General features: G+C 37.8%; 1 protein-coding gene across 1 annotated transcript in view; it reads left to right on the top strand.

Moving 5' to 3' along the window:
* Window positions 1–20,515, top strand: part of CELF2 (CUGBP, Elav-like family member 2) — a 549,582-nt gene that overhangs the window by 89,335 nt on the left and 439,732 nt on the right. The window contains exons 2-3 of the mRNA XM_017740369.1: window positions 5,574–5,612; window positions 6,334–6,369. The gene's annotated coding sequence lies outside the window, so the exon portion shown is untranslated. The remainder of the gene's footprint in view (window positions 1–5,573; window positions 5,613–6,333; window positions 6,370–20,515) is intronic.

The raw sequence follows: 20,515 nt of genomic DNA, 5'->3' as shown, positions 1-20,515 counted from the left end.
CTGACATCATTAGATTCCTACTTTGCCACTGAATAGTCTCAGGTAGGGCTTTAGCATTTGACAAATGAAGGTAATTTGAGGGTTTTATACTTGTGGATATATTGTAGGACTTACTGTGGGACTTAAAAGCATTTTTCTTCTAAATCAAATATTACCTTGGAAAATAACAATACTGGCAAATGAAACCAGTGAGGTGCCACTCAAGGCTACAGTCCAGCTTTAGTCATGTTGCTCTTTGAGAATCTAAAGCTTTTAATCATGCCAGGCTGCCACATTTTGGGTCAAAATCCATGGGCATTTACAGATATTATTTTGGCCACTGGAGAGTTTACTTACTAATACAACAGAGACTCTTTTGAAGGCATGGAAATTTTTGCGTTATTATTTTTTGAATGCACTACAATGACTGCAAAGTTCAAACCTACCTGAGTTCATACGTGACAAAGTTAACGGAAAATGGACTTAATTCGCAACGATTTTGTGTCTTTTGTTCTTCTGTATTTCATTCGTGTACTGTGTATTAGGACCTAATTCAGTATAAAACCAGAATATTTTGATTGCTTAATGTTTTCATAACAATAGCTTGTGTTGACTTTTGTATTAGTGTTCTAACCTTGAATTAATAACTAAATAAATGAATTCATACATCTATGCTGTTTTCAGTATCCAGTCAAGGCCAATGTGATCTTACCAGAGGATGTTGGCCAACAATTAACTGCTTAGAGATTCACTCAATAGGGCAATTCTTCATTTTTCAGATGAATTATCGAGTAAATATCCATGAGATACCTGTCTAAAATAAAAAACCAACACCTTTAGAAACTAGTCTTGGGGTTTTTTCCTCCTAGGTTTCAGAAGAAGCCTAAGGGTTGGTAACAAACATCAAGGGTAATTTCCGGTTCCTTCCTCTCCTCCGCATGTATGCAGTTACCTGGCATTGAAAAGGTTTAGAAAGCAAGAGGAGATAAATAATATATATAGCAGATAATTATAACCAAACAAAATTATAAAATAGCACCAACTAGTTTCTGCTGCAAATAACCACTGGAAAGATGTGCTTTACTTTCATGTAAGTGTGATTTTACGGAGTGCACTGCATGAAAGCCTAAGCCTTTTGAATATTCCTTCAGCAGTAATATTCCTCCTGTTGACAAATCTTTTAAATACCTTAGGCAAGCATTACTTCAAGCAAATCAGATTTTCAGAGGTGCCATGTGAGAACACATGCATCAGACCCAAATCCACCGGAATGCCGGGGATAAATGGCATTCGTGTTGCCGAATCATAGGAAGATCAGAACTGGTTTTAAGCAGCAGTCTTCCTGGAATGCAGATTCATTTCTCCATAACACCATTTCCCAGACAGATCTATTTCTGAGTACCAAGTTTTGAGTTCATCTTAGTTTGTATTTCTGAACCCATGACTGTCAGCCACATATTTGAAAAGCCATCTATTTCTGAGGCATTTAAACTAACCTGTTCATGGATATGCATGGCTTGTAAACCTCCTTCCATATACCAATCTTAATGAGATTTTTCTCTTCAGCCTTCCAGTTATGGGCAAAACAATCTGGTTTTGTGACTCTGGTGTGTCTGCTTCGAATGTGAAATAGGCTGGCACGTTTCTGTCTCTCACTTTTGTATCTGGGTGACAATTTACGTTATGCAGAGAGAAGCCCAGTTTTAAATCAATAATAAAAATACCTTTAACTTACTTTTCTGGATTTCATTTCTTTTCAGGTGTAAGGATAAAAAAATTTACCAAAGTGCCAGTCTAGAAAATGGAGCTCTCAAAAAAAAAACAAATAACCCCTATATAACTGTTAACAGCAATTTTGTTCAAAGTAAATCCCATTTAATATGGACTAGAGGATGTATAGGCCATTTCCAGTTTAAGCACAATGCCAAACAGCACAATAGATTTTATATTTCCCTCCAGGTGTGTAAATTGTTAATTAACCAAATTCAATTTGTTAAGTGAAGTATAAAGGACTGTATCACGATAATGCTCAGCATTTAACCTTTACCGTTAGCTATGGATTATTAGCAGTACAAAACGGCTTGTGTGCAGCCTGAGAACTCATCCCCAGGCTCCCTGGGTGCTGTCTGTGTACATGCTGATGTGACTGCCTGTGCCCGAGTGACTGCACGTGGCTGACACACTTCTGGCCAGCTGACCCGTGTAATCTGACCTTCTGCACTCTGCACTCTTGTAAAACAAGGCAAATACTCTTAAATCACTATCAGGATAATTTACCACATTTTAATTTGCATTTACAAGAGGTGACAAATGCACTTAGAGTCAAATTCTGTGGAAGTTTATCAAAGAACCTTCATTTACTGGGAGCAACATGTGAACACTGGACAAGATGATTTCAAGAGGTTTCCTCCACCCTAATTTTTTCCCTGCAATCATAACAATTACATAATGTAGTAACTAAATTGAATCAAAGATTATCAAACAGTGAACTCTGATAGCCAAAAGTAACCAGACCATCTCAGTCGGAGTTATCATCACTATGCTGATGTTACAGTGCATCTTAGAATCATAGAATCAAGGTTGGAAAAGATCTCTGAGATCATCGAGCCCAACCGTTGAATAAATACCACCATGTCAACTAAAACATGACACTAAGTGCCACATTTAGGCATTTCTTGAACACTTCCAGGGAGATAGTGAACAGACAACTTCCCTGGGCAACCCTTTCCAGTGCCTGATGACCCTTTCAGTGAAGAAATTCTTCCTGATGTCCAACCTGAACCACCCCTGGTGGCAGCTTGAGGCCATGTCCTCTTGTCCTATCACTAGTGCTGCATAAGGTTGTTGTGAAGGAACTCTTACCTGAAAGGAAAGGGATTTCAGGCACCAATAAATAAATAAGGTGCCAACACAAAGGAGTTATACTGGAATATCTGTAGCCTAGACTAGCTAACCTGTTATGTCCCTGAACTGCATGAAGCTTTTAGTGCTGCTGAAGAATCTCTTAAAACTTACCTGGAGCAAGAATAGATTGTTGAGGAAGGAGATGTGGGAATGGGGATATTACAGAACTCACTGGTGAGGTAGTGGTTATAGCCCCAAGCTTTACAGGTTTAAATCTCTGGATTTGTTATGGGACTGTATCTGTTTCATAATAACATGATGATTTTTCTTCACAGACTGGTGCCCTCAGACAGTTCTGAACAAAAGTCTGACTCTGTTTGTCTGAACTATGAAGGCTGATTCAAACCCAGGAATTCTCTGTTCAGATAGACTGGGAAGCCCAAAACAGACAAACTAGAAATCAGGTGACTCAGAGGACTTAGTCCTGGACCACTTCCTTATCTCATATTCATTGAAAATTACAAGTACACATGCCCTACAAAGTTAAGCCAAATTAAAATGGTTTTATTATTGATTTAAAAGATTCTAAAACCTCAGAATCACATGCAGAACACTCAGAGAGTGTGTCACAAATTGAATTCATTCTTTTCAAAGAAAGGTTTCCATTCAGGATAAGAAAATCAATTTTTTGAATGTAGTAGGCAGAAAGATCAATTTGTTGTAGAGCTGTTTTTCAAGGAATCCTCAGGGTCTCATATTATCCAAGTTTAAAAGAAAATTGATCTAATTTAAATTTTTTAAATATGTAAATTATGCTCTCATCTGATTTCTGATGTGAGTTGGCCAAAGACTGGGACTGTGCCACAGGAATCAGTTCACAGTTGGTTTGTGGAGGTTTTATTTATCTTGGTTTAACCTTCATTATGGTGGTATTGAAGAGGCCTTTTGAGAGCCTGGTTCTGTGTGGGCAGGCAAGGAAGGGGATGTACCCTGCATGAGTTGAAAGGGCACAGCAGACAGCAAGGAGGCAAAAGGGAAAGACAAGAAATGGATACACATGAAGTGAACAGCCAGTAGGGGAGGAAAAAAGACTTTTGGCTAGTGGCTCATTAATTAATAAATAACTCATAGGCCCCACACCAGAAGATTTCATTTTGGGAGCTTTTCAAGCCAGAACGAAGCATACCTAAACACAAAAACATAAAAAAACACCTACTGCCTACAAAAAATATGCCAATAATTCTGAGGTTAATATTACCTTTTCACTAAAAAATCCTTGGTAGTTTCACCCTTGCTTTTAGCATGTTCAGGTAGGATCATTTTAACACCAACAGCAAAATTCCAAACATTTGTGACACTGTCACAGTTTAATTGCCTCCATTTTGGGACTTCCTATCACGAAGGTTTAGCTGAAGATTTTCATGGACTGCATATTCAAGTTGGATTATGCTTTCCCTGTCCTTAGTCAGAAACCTAAAGCCTATGACTGGGGCATCCTGAGAGTTTCTACATCACTGTCAAACTTCTTTTTCATTTGATCTGAAGCTGAAGAGCAGGTATAAGAATACTTTGTATTTAGATTAATGAATGGAAATTAGCTTTAAATATTTTTTATTGTCTGAACAACGATTTTTCTGTGTTGCTCATATCCAAATGCTATTCATTCCCTACGTTAAATATCTTCCTACATAACCATAGGCTCAGGTTTTATCAAAACTTCATTTCTCAAGAGGGATAATGCCAACCCTGGAAACATTAAAGGCCAGGTTGGACTGGGCTCTGAGCAACCTGATCCAGCTGAAGGTGTCCCTGCTCATTGCAAAGGATGAACTTCAATAGTCCTTTCCAACCCAAACCATTCTGTGATTCTATGATATCATTTTCTGCATTGAAGCACCACGTCAGTCACCATAGGGATCGTAACAGTACCTACCTCTCTGCGCATCAATAATTTTCTTTCCTTGAAGCTTTTATGGGCACGGGCTGTGTAGGACCTGGGTTATAGATATCATTCTCTGTAGCTACTTATTTCTTTGAATGAAATAAAATTCCATCTAGTCATTTCATGACACCTTTTGAGTTTCATGGTGTTGGTAGTATGATAAGGTTTTGCTTTCTAAATGTAGAGTAGACACTGCAAGTGAGTATTAAGAAACTGTCAAATGTTTTTATCTCATTCGCTTATAAGCCTGACTTTGAGCATGCAAAAAGACCTTTTGAAGTTGGAGGGAATTTGAATGTGACACCCTACATATGCTTTAGCCCAATGTGCATTATTGGGACACTTAATGATTTTTGTCCTGACCATTTTAATGCCCATTCCAGCATCTGTCATGCATGAAATTCCTCTTACTGACACACTTATGTGGATAATCTGGCATTTAACTCCTATCTTTACTGAGTCAGGTGCATTTTGCTTTCATTTTATTCTAAGCCAATACTGTGTTTGCTGATTACCTTTATCAATACCCCTGTGCTAAATTTGAGTATATTCAATGAACAAACTGCACTATAGACAACCTGTTTGGTATGTAGATAAGAACTGGATCTTTGTAATCCCAAATTGTTATTACTTCAGGCCCCAAAAGTGTCATTTAAGATCAAAGCTTGAATTGGTATCATAAATGCAATTCAACAAGGAAAAAATGATTTTCAGATAAACAAAATCAGAATAAATCAATGTAAATTTATAAAAGTTTTGCTCACATAATTCAGTGTATTGAATTTAATTTTGTATTTTCCTTTGTTAGGTCTACAAAGAGGAAGACCTCAAGGTGTTAGCTGAAGAGGTGAGAGCCAAGTTTTCCCTAGTACTTCAGAATTTCTTAACAATTACTTGATTTTTCTACTGTATATAATAGTAATAGTAATAATAAAATAAAAATATAATATAATATAATATAATATTTATTCTAGCTTCTAAAATCTTATTTACAACTTTGCACATTCTTTTCTGTGTGTTTTATTTTCCTTTAGACAATTTTCATAGTTCATTACTTCTCATATGTTTATTACTCAGTGTTTTACTTGTTTAGGTAAAAAAATAATTAAAAAACACACACAGAAAAAAAACAGGATTAGCAAATATTTTTAGGTAGTAAGAAAGAAAAAAAAGAAAAAAAGTCCTACAGTTTGATGTGAACTGAATGTTGAGAAGCAATAAAATATACATGATGGCTCAGCTCTGTAAATATCCCCAGTTTATTGGTCAGTGTTTGGAATATGATTTCTGTATTCTCTTGCCTTCACTTAAATATATACAGATGCAGGCAACAAAGTCGTGCATGCAACTTTAGTATAGTCTACCTCTGGTCATGCAAGCTTAACAACAGAATTTGATAAATAACTGAATGGAATTGTGAACCTCCAAACATGGTTGAATTTTACATTTTCTTTCTGTAATAAAGGTTTAATTATTTTTACAAGAGCTGAAGAGCTAGAAGTGACAGCTAATATAAATATTTGCTTGACCATCATTTGGTAAATATATTTTATTTCTTCTTTCCTTAGGTATTCGGCTCTTTTCAACAGAATAACAAGGAGTAGGTAAGTTAAAATGATGAATTATTCTTTCCAGTTTCATGTTCTATTTATAGCCTTTTCATTCATTAGAGCTTTTAATTTGTCTTGGGTATGCTAGTTTTCATGCTCCTGTGTATTTTTTATGAAATAATTTATTACAATTCATATTTCTTTCTTTTCAAAATTATTATCCAATTACTTTCTCAGTAAACAAGAATTCCTCCTTTTTATATGAAATGAGCTACCAGCCAAAGCAGTTTCTGATTACACAAGCTAATTTTGAAAGAACAGATAGAATCAAGCAATGAACTGGATAAAAATAATAATGGAGCATACCTTGTTAGATAACAAATGGAACAGACTTTGGAGACAATTAATGCAGGAGATACTTAATGCTGAGGTGTGTTAAACAAATTTTGTCTTATTTATTTGCTGCTATAAATCATGGCTAGTCATCTAAGATTACACCCAGATTACATCACAGTTCTGTAAATATGTGCTGTGTTCTTTACTGGAAACCCCAGCACCCTTTGTAGGAGGACATGTATATATTTATTTATACATAGATGGATACAAATGTAGACAGGTCAATCAATTGATTGATCCAGTAAGGGAAATTGGTCTAATGACATTTAGGATTAATTTTGCTGGACAATACTTGGTAATTTGGTCCAATGGATAAATATTATTTCTTCTACTTTGGATTTCCAAATGAATTACTGACTGAGGGGTCATTACTTGCTGGGCTTGATTCTGTTTCGAGTCTTACGCTAAAGTAGCACTTTTTATCAGGCTTGTTGTGAACAGAGCTGTGTCAGGCCTGGTGCCTCAATGTCCTGCACTTGAATCAATCCTACCATCTGAAGTCTGAGGAGCATCTCTTTACAGTCTAGTTGGAACAGCATGAGATCACTTATAAATATGAGAAAACATCTTCCCCCACTAGCATTGCATCCAACTCAAGTTTAAGAGTCATCAAAAAGACTTCGTTTTACATGTGTACTTTAAAAAACATCAGTACGAAGGTAGCAAAAACTACCAGTACCATAAACAGTCAGCCTTTAGCCTTGAAGAAAGGCTGTCATGAGTTTTTACCTCTTTCTTCAATCTCTGTAGGGACCTACATTATGCAGATTCAACTGTTCTCCTGTGTTCTTCTAGTTTGTATGACACCAGTCCTTCTACTTCTGTTTGTGCTGCAAACTTCAGTTTTACCTAATGCTTTAATAAGAGAAACTTCAGTGGTATTTCTGGAGAAATAAAACCAATCCTCCTAGACGTGTGGATGGCCCTTATTACAAAAGCATTAACCCATTTCATCTGAGTTTCCTGCTTCCTGCTTTTATTTTTCTAATCACATGGATGGTAATATTTCTTGGGAAATGGTAACATATTTGTAAGCACCACATATACTAATTTTTTTTACTTACTTCCAGACACTTCCCTTTATTAACTTTCTTTCAGAGATTTTGCTGCCAAATCCCTCTTGTCTCTCCTCTCTGTATCTGGAAATCATCTCTAGCTGCCTTCTTTCCCTTACTCAGATAAATTGCACCTTAATACTGATCCAATAAAACAACTTCATAGTTTCAACATCTTATTTTACTTATGAATCCTTGCATAATTCTGTATCATTTCTCATCTCCTCTATTCTCAGTTTTCCAATAAGGACCCTTGATTTCCTCTTGAGAGTCTCTACCTTGCAAGAAAGTCCTTTCCAAGATCATTACATTTCGGGCCTTGTGATTTCTCTTAGAGTACCCACTCCCATCCTGTGACTATCTTACTTACTTATGGAGATTATTTTTATATAGATTAGAGCCCTTCTTCATTTCAGAAGTCCTTAAAACAAAAGAGAACCACTCTGCCAGAGAACACGAGTGACACGTGTTAATAAGTATGACCAAATCTCACCTTGCCTGCCTGCTCCTCTTCCCTCTCATGATATATGTATTCAGTTAAGAACAGAAGTTAAAGATTAAAGAGTCTTCTAGGTTAGTGGAAACATGGTTTACAGTCAATATAGTCATTGCATAATTCTGCATGTTTCATTTGTACGGTGTATTTTCATTTCTCATGGGATCTGTTGCCAGAAAAAGACTTATGCCTTCTGGTATCTGAATCGGACCCTCCAGACAGATCATATTCCAGTCAAATATGACATAATTTACTAATTGCTGTAATATGGACTTTTATTTGAATATTATTTTCTTTTTGGTCTAGTGTCAGGTGTAGGCCAGGGTTTTGTGCTGTGCAAGGCAAAAGATTTAGCACATAGGCAGGTTGTCCTTTAGGATTCGTCTGTCTCAGGATGCGCAATGATGGGACAGAGACAAGCCTTGGAGCACAGATTGGATCTCTCACATGGAAACACAAAGGCTAATGTCATTTTAGCCTGAATGAGTTGGAGAGACGGGGTGGAGAGACACCTGAATGCAGGAACCATGGTGATGAGAGAGCAAGAACCATCCTGAGGAGGAGAAAAAGTGCTGGAGGCAGGTTGTAACAGGAGCCAGTGGTGATTTCAAGCACTTATTAAATCAAACCTCCTCCAGCATAACCCTGTGATGGAGCCTGGGGACCAGGAAGCTCTTTGAGGAATGATGGTGAATGATCTAGCCGGGTGACAATGAAGATTTCAAGGCTTGCCTGCATTTCATTAGGAAGTTGAGTAAAATCAGCTCATTTCCTGGGAAATAGTTCTGTGTTGAGGATCCAGCATTTTCTGTAGGAAGACAAATATTCTGTTGACAACTTTAACCATCGTTCTTTTCAGATCTTGTGCTATTTCTCTCTGTCATATCCACTCTGCTCCTTGACTTTCAGGAATTGTCATTTTTAGCTACATTTGCACATTGCCTGCAACACTGGCTAGAGGCCATGGATTACAGCCTGAATAGGCGTAGAAATTGAGAGATTTAGGATGGTTTTGTTTCCTATCTATTTAATGAAACCCCTAACTAATGCTGCCAGAAATTGTCACTTGACTGATCAGCCCCAAACAATTGAACCATAATGCAAGTTTTCATATGTTTCAATATATTTTTTGGTATTGCTGGCATAGAAATAAACCACAGCAAAAAATTAAATTGCTAAATGCAGGTAGTCCATACCCAAGCGTAGTATAATCGCAACTGCTGACACTCTTGTCCTTTCTTTTGTGGCAAAGCTGATTTAAATTTAAGTTTAGTTCACACTTTTTAATTTATTTCTCCTTTTAATTTCCTCTTTTCATATAGGGAAAATTATGATCTTATGAAGCTGACATTAAATGATCAAACAATATTGAACAACCTAATGAAAATCTTAAGCAAAAGTCATTGTGAATTAGGTATTTGCTAAACTGACAACACGAGCCTTTGTAAACCTGATATTGTTCTTATGTAAACTCATGAATGGAGACTTTCTCAAATAAATTACTTAATAACATCAGAGTCATTGGCTGAGTAAATATATCCCAGGGGCGCATACTAAGATTCCTGAATTTAAATGTTCAATAGAACTTCATATTTGTCACCTTTACTAACGAGTTTTTCCTTATGAAATCATTATTAGCATGAAAAAGTTAAATTTTGTATCTAATTTCTTGAATTAATGCTGTTTGAAGACCCTAAGGGTTTGAAAGTTCTTTCACTGGAATTCATCATTTACATAATTTTCATAGCCCCAACACTTTGCTCTCTGCTATGAATGCACATTGTGGGGTTTTTATGCATTAAAGCAGCAACTTCTATTTTTCTCTACACAAAACAATTAAGAGAAGAATAACAGGTAATAAACATTTTTAATCTTTAATATTACATTAACAGTGAAGTGCCATATTTCATGCTTTCACAACCATATTGCACGCTGAATGACGCATTTTTTGGTCCCTCACTATGAAGATATGTGATTAGAGAAGGAAAAACCATTGAGTTATTTGAGATCAGTGGAGCTTTCCATCATTTCCTGCTTGAGATACTTGCAAGTGCACAGCAGCATGGCCAGATTTTTAAGCAGACTATACCATATTTTCTCAACTCTACATTATCATAGTTCAGCCATGATCTATGAATGTTTATTTTTTTTGTTGTTGCTAATGTAGCTTATTATATGGGAGATTTATTCTCTTTTAAGCTGAAACCAGTGCAGCACAGTTTCTGACCAAAATATCTCTTGATGTTAACCTCTCTTCTGCCCACTGTTATTAATAATAATTTTTATTACTGTGGCTCTTTTTCACTCAGGGTCACAGACATATGGTAAACATAAGAAACACGTGCAGGATGGACCCAAACCTGAAAACCAAATTAGATGCAAAGATAGATTTAATATCTGCATCCTTTGGGCTTAGCATAATGGCTGCTAAGAAAACATGCCAGTCCAGACAGTATTTTGTGCAGAAAAACTGAACTTAGCTCTGTGTCAGGGCTAAACTTGTTTGACAACAGCCAACAAATAATTTTTACATGGTAGACAAATCTGTTCCGCAATTTAACAATGTGCATAAGAATTTTTATTGTTGTTGTTGCTGCTGTTATTATTATTATTATTATTACTCCTGTCTCTGTACAGTGAAAACACTAATGCAAATGATGCAACCTGGTTTGTGGCAAACTTTTGATTAGGATTCAATTTGAGGTGAAGATTCCACTCTTAGGTATACACTTCTCACCCCAGTATGGGTATTTAAAAAGCCCACATAAGATGAAATAACTCTACCGACTGTTTCTCCCCTGGCTGGGATGGGAACACACTTAATGGAATTAATCCTATATTTTCAACATTGAAATCCTAAATCTGAGGCCAAATCTGATCTTTGAGTTTGATTCATTTGCCCATGTATTCACATCTAGTGTTTTTTAAGAAGCCTAGTGTCATGTACTCACATGATAAAAGAATTTATGCCATCTTCCTACAGCAGCCCCTGGAATTAGTCTCTTCTATCCCAGTTCAAAATGAAGAAGCAGCTTCATGAAGTTTAAGCTGAACATAATTTACCTTGCTTTTCTAAATGCAATGCAATGAGGTGAATACTGATTTTTTTTAAAGCCAGTTTATTGTGCCTCAAATATCCTCTAATCTTCTTTGAAGTTTGTGTAAAAACACACTCTTGTTTTTCTGTAGAAGTAAAACCACACATCTGTGTGTTTTCTTCAGTCACAAAACATCTAGAAATAGCTTCTTGGTGCATTATCTAGATTATTCCTATTGTTTTCCAATAGCAGTTTCAAGTGTCATGTTATGTGTTAATCTTGCTGTTCTTCCCACCTAGGGACAATACCAAAGAGTCTCAGGGACAGAAAAAAGAGAACAGTCTTGAAAATATTCTTAGCTATTAAATCCAGATGTAACAATTTTTGCTGATCAATGTTTGATGTAGAAAAGTCTTAAATCAAATACTGACACAGAATGAACCCATGAAACCCTGTAAGTCTGTCTTCTGAGCACCAGCAGCTTCCTTCCAAACCTTGTCCAACATTTTCTCTCTGGACAAATCACTCTACTTGACAAAGTGGAGGAAGTCCAGTCTGTGTGATCAACTGTGTACAGTTTTAAATTTCCTACAAATCATGTTAGTGCTTTGAAAACATGTGGTACTGTAGGAATGAGCCATATTGAAGTTATTCATTTTGGACTCCAACTGAACAACCTCAGAACAGCTTGTTGGAAGCCCCTGGCACTTAGCTACAGTCAAATTTGACGATGGCTCATAATATGTTTGTCAAAACGAGGTCAGCCATTTGAGGCTTCTCACTAGCAACCTTCCTTTTCCATGAGCCAAATCACTGCCCAGATGCTCGTAGAGTCTCATTACCGTAATGCCAACATGTTCTCCAGGTTCAAATGTGGGGTTTGCTGTTGATCCAAACATACACTAAAGCCATTGAAAAACTCCATCAAGGAGTGCTATGCTGCTCACGGATGCCAAAATTCAACTGGCTCAGAATTTTGAGGGATTTTGAGCCATTTGCTATGTCCTAACTCGCCGTGTTGTAAATTCTGGTTTTGAGATATCAGACATTAAATGAATCTAGATGTTTGGGCTTGTTTGGCCATTTCCGATAGCTAAACTGCCAAACCAGCACTTTTCAAAGATTCCCACTAATTTTCATGGACTCTGAGTGCAGGTATTGGAAAACCTGCACTTGACAGTGCAATCTACTGAGATTCTAGCCAATGTTGTCACCCTGTGATGATGTGCTCTTCGGGCATACTTGTTTGTCTCTGATTTGCAGTATGTCCTGGTAACCCCAGCACTCTCCTTTTTTATCCATTCCAACAACAATGGGCTCAAATTGAAAAAAAAAGGACTCATGAAACTCAAATATTTATCCCATAGTAAGGTTTGACTGATTATAAATTAGAACTATTTGGACTGATTTTAGGATTTTATGGAAATATATTGCCTCTGTGTAAACCAAAGCTATGAAAAATATGACTAATGATACCAAGACAACAGTAGCTACATAATCCTATCTATCTGTTCTAGCTTGAATAACTCAGAGACATGTTCCATTTCACTACAATTAGGCCACTGATTTTAGGTTTGTTGACCTAAGCCTCATCTATGTGTACATCAGAAGATCTTGAAGGCATACCAAACTTGTGTTTCATTAAATCATCCCACTATTTTCAGGTTTTTAAATGCGTTTATTAGATAGATTGAAAAAAGATCTCATTTATTAAAATATCTCTCAGTGTTGCATTTTTCCTTTTTGCACACTAGTATCTTGTAGTTTTACTCCTAAGAAACACACACTTTGCAGGAAATTTTACTCATTGGTGTAGAATTGTGTCGTAAATTGGAAGAGAATATTCACAAATAGAAGGGAGTATTATTTTTTCTACATTGTTTTCTGGTAATTTTGACCTTCTTTTCCTTAGTGTTTTTCTTTTCTTGCCTTAGTTTTTGACTATCCTTTCCTTAGTTTGAGTACACAGTAAACTTCCCCGTGTCATTTGTTGTCACCATTGTCATTTTTCATGTGTGACACACACTTTGTCTTTCATCTATCCAGAAAAGAGAAGATGGACGGTCAAGAAAGATTTCTTTTATTCTTATTCTGCTTTATTTTTGTAGCATACAAGTTCGTATTTTTTCAGGGGCTTTCATTGATTTGAATTGCTGTAACAGGTACTTAGTGCAAAGTCTGAGCTTGTACAGTAATTAAAGTGAGAGAATCTCAAGCTATTTAACTTAATAAGGGGAAGTTAACTGACTTGATCAGAGTCTAATACTTGCAGAGGGAAGAATTTCTGATATTCATTGACTCTTTAATTTAGCAGAAAAGTATATAACAAGATCCAGGCAATGGAAGATGAAGCTTGACAAATTCAGAGGTAGAAATAAGATACTCAGAGTGTAATTAACCATCACATCTTCCCTACAGATGTGCTAGACTCTTTGCTGCCTGCAGTTTTTAAGTCTTAAAAGTATTCTGACAAAATCTCAGTATTCAAATAGAATTTACTCCCTGGTTGTGATGATGACAAGCTGAAATTCCTGATGTATATTTTGTAGAAGTGTAGGAAAGTAGCTTTACAAGCCTTATTGGGTTTCACCCACATTTATAGCAGAATCCTCCACTGAAGTTCTGGTTTCTGGTGAAAATTTTACTGGTGAAAATATATTATATATTATATATTATAATACTATAATAGTAATAATAATAATGATAACAATAAAATTATTTAATAATTTATTAAATAATAATTTTAAATATAGAATAGCCTAGAATGTAAAGGCAGTTATATTACTGTGCACTATGGAGACACAGGTGCCTTATTCTAAACAGCCTGACTTTGACAAAGCATGGTACATATTCCAAGAGATTAAAATAACACTATGAATGTGTATTTGATTTCTGGGTGGAAAAACCCTATTAATATCAGCCTCTACTCATGAAAAAAACATGTGTTCACCCCACACACGTTAGAAGTGGGATTCAGGTCTACAGCTTAGACATCTAATTTGAGCCAATTGTCAAGCTATGCCAAAATATCCTTCATAAAGTCAACAGAGGAGAGCTTCCAGAGACATGTCCTGCCTATCTAAGTTTAGGTTTTATATCAAAGCCCTGGGCCAAAAACACTTTCTGAAACAGCCTATTTCTCTTGTTCAGCTGTGTAATGGTTCTAAGAGATTAAACTTCTAACTTCAGTAACTACTTAGGATTTCAGGAAAACACATAAAGTAGATCTCTGATGACCTTCAAAAATTGCAACGTCCCATTTGCGTTTTGCTCCCTAAGTAATTGGGAGTGCTGTCTAGATACAATACTTGACAGACCTTCTCTTTTTGTCTTTGAAATGTCATTCCTCTTAAGTAAGCTCGTTCTTTTAAAAATTTTTGGAGGGATTTGTCAGGCTAATTGTAGGCTTCTTGGGACAATTATGCTCAATTCACTTTACATCAAATAAAAAATATATATATATAATTGTTTTCAGAGCATGATTCACATCCTGTAATGCACTGCTAGGTATGAACTGCATTCTAATGATGTCTATTTTTCCCTATAACCACTAAGTTGGGTTAAGGAAATTCTTTAGGGTTTAGATATTGACACTGCAAATATCTGAAGTTAGATCACATGATCTTCCAAAGGTTGCCATGCCAAGCTTCTTCATCTGGTTAAATTATAAGGGGTTGAACAGAACCACATGTAAATCAACACATCTTGAAATAACAGTAAATGAGTTTTTTACTGCATTGCATGCATCATTCATTGACTATTTTAATACAGGAGAGAAATCCTGTGTTACACAAAGGCAAAAAAATGGAAATAAATTTTGAACACAATGTAGAGAATGTTTTTCCTGAATAAACCCTTAATATGAAAACGGCACATGATATATGAAGTTGGGACTCAGAACAGGATTATTATGCTTTGGAGTGTACACATGACATTTGGGTACTTTTAAGTGATTGACTGTTAAGAAAGCACATCCCATCCCTCTTTCTGCAAATGTGCTCCCAGAGTTCATATCTTGGAAAAGTCCTGGGTCATAGGTGTAAGAACAAAGAGATGAGGAGAAAGGGAAAAGACGTTATCCATAAGGTCATACGGCTTCTTTTCATTTTGAGAGAATAGGTTTTTAAAGTAAGAAGAGGATTTGGAAGAGAATATCAAAGCTTTGAAGGCAGAGATTTCATTTTTAATAGGGATCTGTAGTTGAGGAAAATGGAGGTATTGAAGTGTGCCAGGTTTAGAGGCACAGGCATTGGGACTAGCCCGATAGAATAAAGAGAAGGGGAAGGTTGGTAGAGGATGAAAAGAAAACATAAACAAGTCCTAGGACAAGGTTGGTCCTTTACATTGAAAGACTTTAGAATGAAAATGAGGTCATCCCTCGGTAATCTCAGACCTGAGAGATAAAGGAAGAAGTTTGGAGAAAGGAAGATTTCCCCTTGGTCATAGAGGGTTGGCTTAGAGGTCAGCTAGACAGGTTTAACACCCGTAAATCAGTAGGCCCTAATGGGATGCACCCATGGGTGCTGAAGGAGCTGGCAGATGATGTTTCTAAGCCACTTGCCAACATCACTGAAGAATCATGGCAAACAGGAGGAGTACCTGATGCCTGGAGGAAGGGCAATGCTACTCCCATCTTCAAAAACAACAAGGAGTGTTGCAGTGGGGATCCTGCAACACGCATATATCAAACCAGGAGTCCTGTGGAAAGGAAATATATACGGACAGACAGATTCTTGCTAGCTGTTTCAGAGATGTTTATTTCTCCAGCCGCATGGCCGGAGCTCTGCCCAGGAACTGTTCCAGTCACGGGACCAAGGGTCCTTCTGCCCGCGCAGGGAACACAAACCAACCCATGGGAACGAGGCTGAGCAGGGGCAGGGAAACCCCGTGTCTGTGCCCTCAGGGCCCCTCTCCCAGGGCTCCATGGCGGGGGAGGGACCCCAACACCGGAGAACCCAGGAAACAACCAGCCAGCCAGCCTGCCTCACCTCCATCCCTGGAAAGGTGATAGAACAGGTTGTTCTGGAGATAATCACCAAGCGTGTAGAAGAAAGGAAGGTCATCAGAACTAGTCAGCATGGATTCACCAAGTGGAAACCATGCTTGACCAATCTGACAGCCTTCTATGACGGCATGGGAGGATTGGAGGGAAGCATGGGAGGCATGGCATGGGAGGGTCAATGGAGTGCAGTGGATGTTGTCTACCTCCATTTTGGCGAGATTTTGACACTGTCTGCCATAGCACCCTCATAGGTAAGCTCAGGAAATGAGGGCTGGATCAACGGACAGTGAGGACTTGGCTGAATGGCAGCATTCAGAAGCTTGTGATCAGCAGGGCAGAATCCAGTTGGAGACCTGCAGTCAGTGGATTTCCCCAGGAATCAATACTGGGTCCAGTCTTATTTAACTTGTTTACCAGTGACCTGGACGGAAAGAAATTACCCTCAGCAAGTTTGCTGATGACACAAAACTGGGGGGAGTGCCTGATACACCTGAAGGCTGTGGTGCCATTTAGCAGGACCTTGATAGGTTGGAGAATTGCACGTAGGAAAACATAGTGATGTTCAGCAAGGGCAAGGTCGTGCACCTGGGGAGGAATAACCCCAAGTACCAGTATAGGTTGAAGGCTGACATACCAGAGAGCAGCTCTGCAGAGAAGGACCTGGAAGTCTTGGTAGGTGACAAGTTGACCATGAGCTGGCAGGTGAGGGTGGTATCATATCTATGATGACTATTGAGATCCATACCCCAGCAACATCTGTAGAGAGCTCTTTTCCCACTGAAAACCTATTAATCAAGCAGATATAATTGCATCAAAGTATGATTGGCTCATCTTATTGCAACTTTAAGGCCTTTCACTCCTTCTGCCTTGGAAGCAAGTGAATTTAGTTCAACTCTGTGCTTCTGAATGGTTTTTCAGGAGTAAGTGGCTTTGAATTTCAGTCTTGATACAGTTTCAGAGCAGAAACTTCCTAAGGGTTGGCTCTACTGAGTAAACACAGCAGGAAATCCAGCTGTGAGTTGCTCTGTAGGTTTAGCTGTTTGTTGAAAATATCTTTTGAAGTTCTCAGATTCATACCCTATCACGCTAAAAAGCAACACCAGGTAGCATCTCCTGGCAATGCTCGTGTACTTGCTAATAAGGACTCCTCAAAACTAAGTTGCTGTATACAATTCTCAACTGGTGGAACTCTTATAAAGTAACTATTTGCATTTTATTTCCACCAACATGTGATACAATTCCACACTGCTCAGGTAAGACTGCATTTTTAACCAATAAGATTGTACTTTTACCCAAAGCAGAAACAGAAAAAGAGGCCATTTCCTATTGTGAATCTTGTCACAACAATTTGCCTTTGGCCCATTTCTAGGTTTTATTTTCTTAGAATGCATCAGAGCTACCAGTCTGGGACATTTGAAAATGTAATTGAGCTTGATAGCAAGTGATACAGTTAATTCTGTTGGTAAATGTTGTGCAGTGCTAATTGCTAGTTCTAAATTTAACAATTAGTTTAGAAAATCTGAAGTGCAATTTATAATGGGATATAAGCTGCAGGCTTCAGCTTGTACTGGCTTTTTTATTATTATTACTTATACCCATTTAAGAGGATGCAGCTGAAAAAATTTAACCAAGAATCAAGATGCATGCCTAATTTAACTTCAACCAAATTTGACTATAGATCTAGTAAATTTGCTATGGCTGCAAAATACGTTCTAACAAATTGAGCTTGTATCAAGTCTTCTGCTTTCTACAGTTTGTAATTATACATTAACTGATATTGTCATCCTAAACTTCATTAAATTCCTTAAAATTGTCATTGATGTTTTCTATCAGAGAAGTAGATTTGTACAGGTCTGTCTGTTCTGCCCCCTTTTAAAGAGGAATGTTGCCATATTTTAGCATATGGGATTTTGAAACCTGGAATTACTCGTGCAGGTTTTGCTTTGGACATTCTACAGTACAAATGTCTTTGACATAATAAAACATTAGCAGGAAGGATACAAACCTGAGATGATAAAATTAAGTCATGTTTTCCTCACATTAAAGATTTTGTGTTGCAGAATCACTTGATAGTTGAAGTTGAAAGAGATCTGGAGACCTTTAATTCACCTGGAATTGTTCAAGGCCAGGTTGGATGGGGCTCTGAGCAACCTAGTCTAGTGGAAGGTGCCTCTGCCCATGGCAGAAGGGTTGGAACAAGATAATCTTCAAGGTCCCTTCCGTCCAAAACCATGTTATGATTCTATTCTATTCTATTGAACCCCCTGCTCAAAAGAGACTCAATTATTGCAGGTGGTCCAAGAATATGCCCAGAAATGTTTTGACTTTCCCTAAAGATGGAGACTCCATAACCTTTCTGGGCAACCTGTTCCAATTTCATGACACTCACAATAAAAGAGTTTAAATGGAATCTCCTGTCCTTCTATTCGGTTGTGTGGCTTCTCATTCTGTCACCTAAGCCTTCTTCTCTCCAGGCTGAACGACCCCAACTCTCTCAGTCTCTCCCTGTTTAGAAAGTGCTCCAACTCCTTAAACATCTCAGTGGCCTTTTGTTGGACTTGCTCCAGTACCTCAATATCTGTCTTCTGCTGGGAATCACAGAGCAGTGTACAAAACTCCAGAGGTGTCACCACTGCTGAGCAGAGGGGCAGGATCACCTCCCTGGACCAGCAGGTTGGATGGGGCTGGTCATGCTCTGCCCACTGCAGCTGGAGAAGCCAATGGCCTGGTTTGCCACGAGGGTCCACCACCAGTTCATGGTCAGCTTGGAGTTCCATAGGATCCACAGGTCCTTCCTTTCCAAACTGCTTCCCAAGTGTTTGGACCCCAGCATGTATTGGTATGTGGAATTGTTCCTCCCTGTGTGCAGGGCTCTGTTTCCCTTTGGTGTCTTCGTGAGGTCCATGTTGTCCCATTTCTCAGGCCTGCTGAGGTTTTTCTGAACGGTACCACAACCAACTGGTTCATCCATCACTCCTCCCAGTTCTATAACACCTGTAAATTTGTTAAGTGGGAACTTTGTCCCATTAACCAGGTCATTAATTGATCTGCTTCACATCACTGTCCCCAGTATTAATCCCTGGGATGCTCCACTTATCTTTTCTACTTATCCTACATTTATCCTGATTTCTTTCAGTTTCAAGTATACAAATCTGCTCTTGGTCAACCTTTTCTGTTCAGAACTTTAGATACAATAATGTAGAGATACTTTGGTTTTGCCATTGACAATAAACATAACTGGATTTACCAAGTTACATAACCCTAGAAAGATTCACTTCTGAGAAAGGCAAGATCCTTGGCTAGGATAAACCACCATATTTCATTAAGTGTGTCCTGCCAGACTTGCACTGGCTTAATATTTATCTCTAAAAGCTCCTTTTGAAGTCAGTGAAGTTCTTATTGCCATCCCTGTGGAATGTGAATATTGTACTCCTGATGTAATTTTTTAGGTATAACAGAGCCAAGAATTTTCCTTACCAAGAGGGTATTATAGTTTTTTAAACTATACAATTTAAACTACTGCTCTAGCATGAGGGAAAATAATGATAAAAGAATGATCATACAGTAAATAATTTTCAGCCCACAGAAGGAGCTTTTTTGCTCTCCCACAAAGTCCAAAGGTAATAAAAAAACTTGCAACTGGTAATGATAGCTTGATTTTCTCCTGCACTGCCCCAGCCTAAATAGTGTCATTTTCCTGTCATATAAAACTATCTGAATGACAACAAGGCGATACTGTAGTTCTGCACCCTGCTTAGTATTGACCTGAGGTGCAAATTGCCAGTTCACTATTTTGAGGAGACAGTTACCTGTCTTCTCTTCCACTTAACCTTTCTTTACATGAAATAATTCAGACACCTTGTGTCTTTACCAGTCCTCCATCACAGTCCACCAGCGATGCAGAGCATAACAAAAACTCAAGTGACGCTAATGACTCTTGCCCTGGGTCCTCAGGGGATGGGATGTGATGAAGTGAGATGTGCATCACACAACCACAATGGACACAGAAGAAGGGGGTGAAAGGGGAGGACATTCCACCTTGTCTTCGGCTGTAGGATGTGCTTAATGAATTGAATGCTTTTTAAACCAACACATGGTGCCTTGTCCAAGCCTGTGTACACTTTTTTTTCTTTCAGTGGCAGATTCATAATCTGACATTCATCTTTCTGAATGAGAATAAAATAGGTTGAATGGAGTAAAAAATGCTACTCTG

Source organism: Corvus brachyrhynchos, unplaced genomic scaffold (assembly GCF_000691975.1).
Source record: "Corvus brachyrhynchos isolate BGI_N302 unplaced genomic scaffold, ASM69197v1 scaffold307, whole genome shotgun sequence".
NCBI classification, from domain to species: domain Eukaryota; kingdom Metazoa; phylum Chordata; class Aves; order Passeriformes; family Corvidae; genus Corvus; species Corvus brachyrhynchos.
The sequence above is the reverse complement of the archived record's forward strand: the minus strand, read 5'-3'. Positions and strand labels throughout refer to the sequence as shown.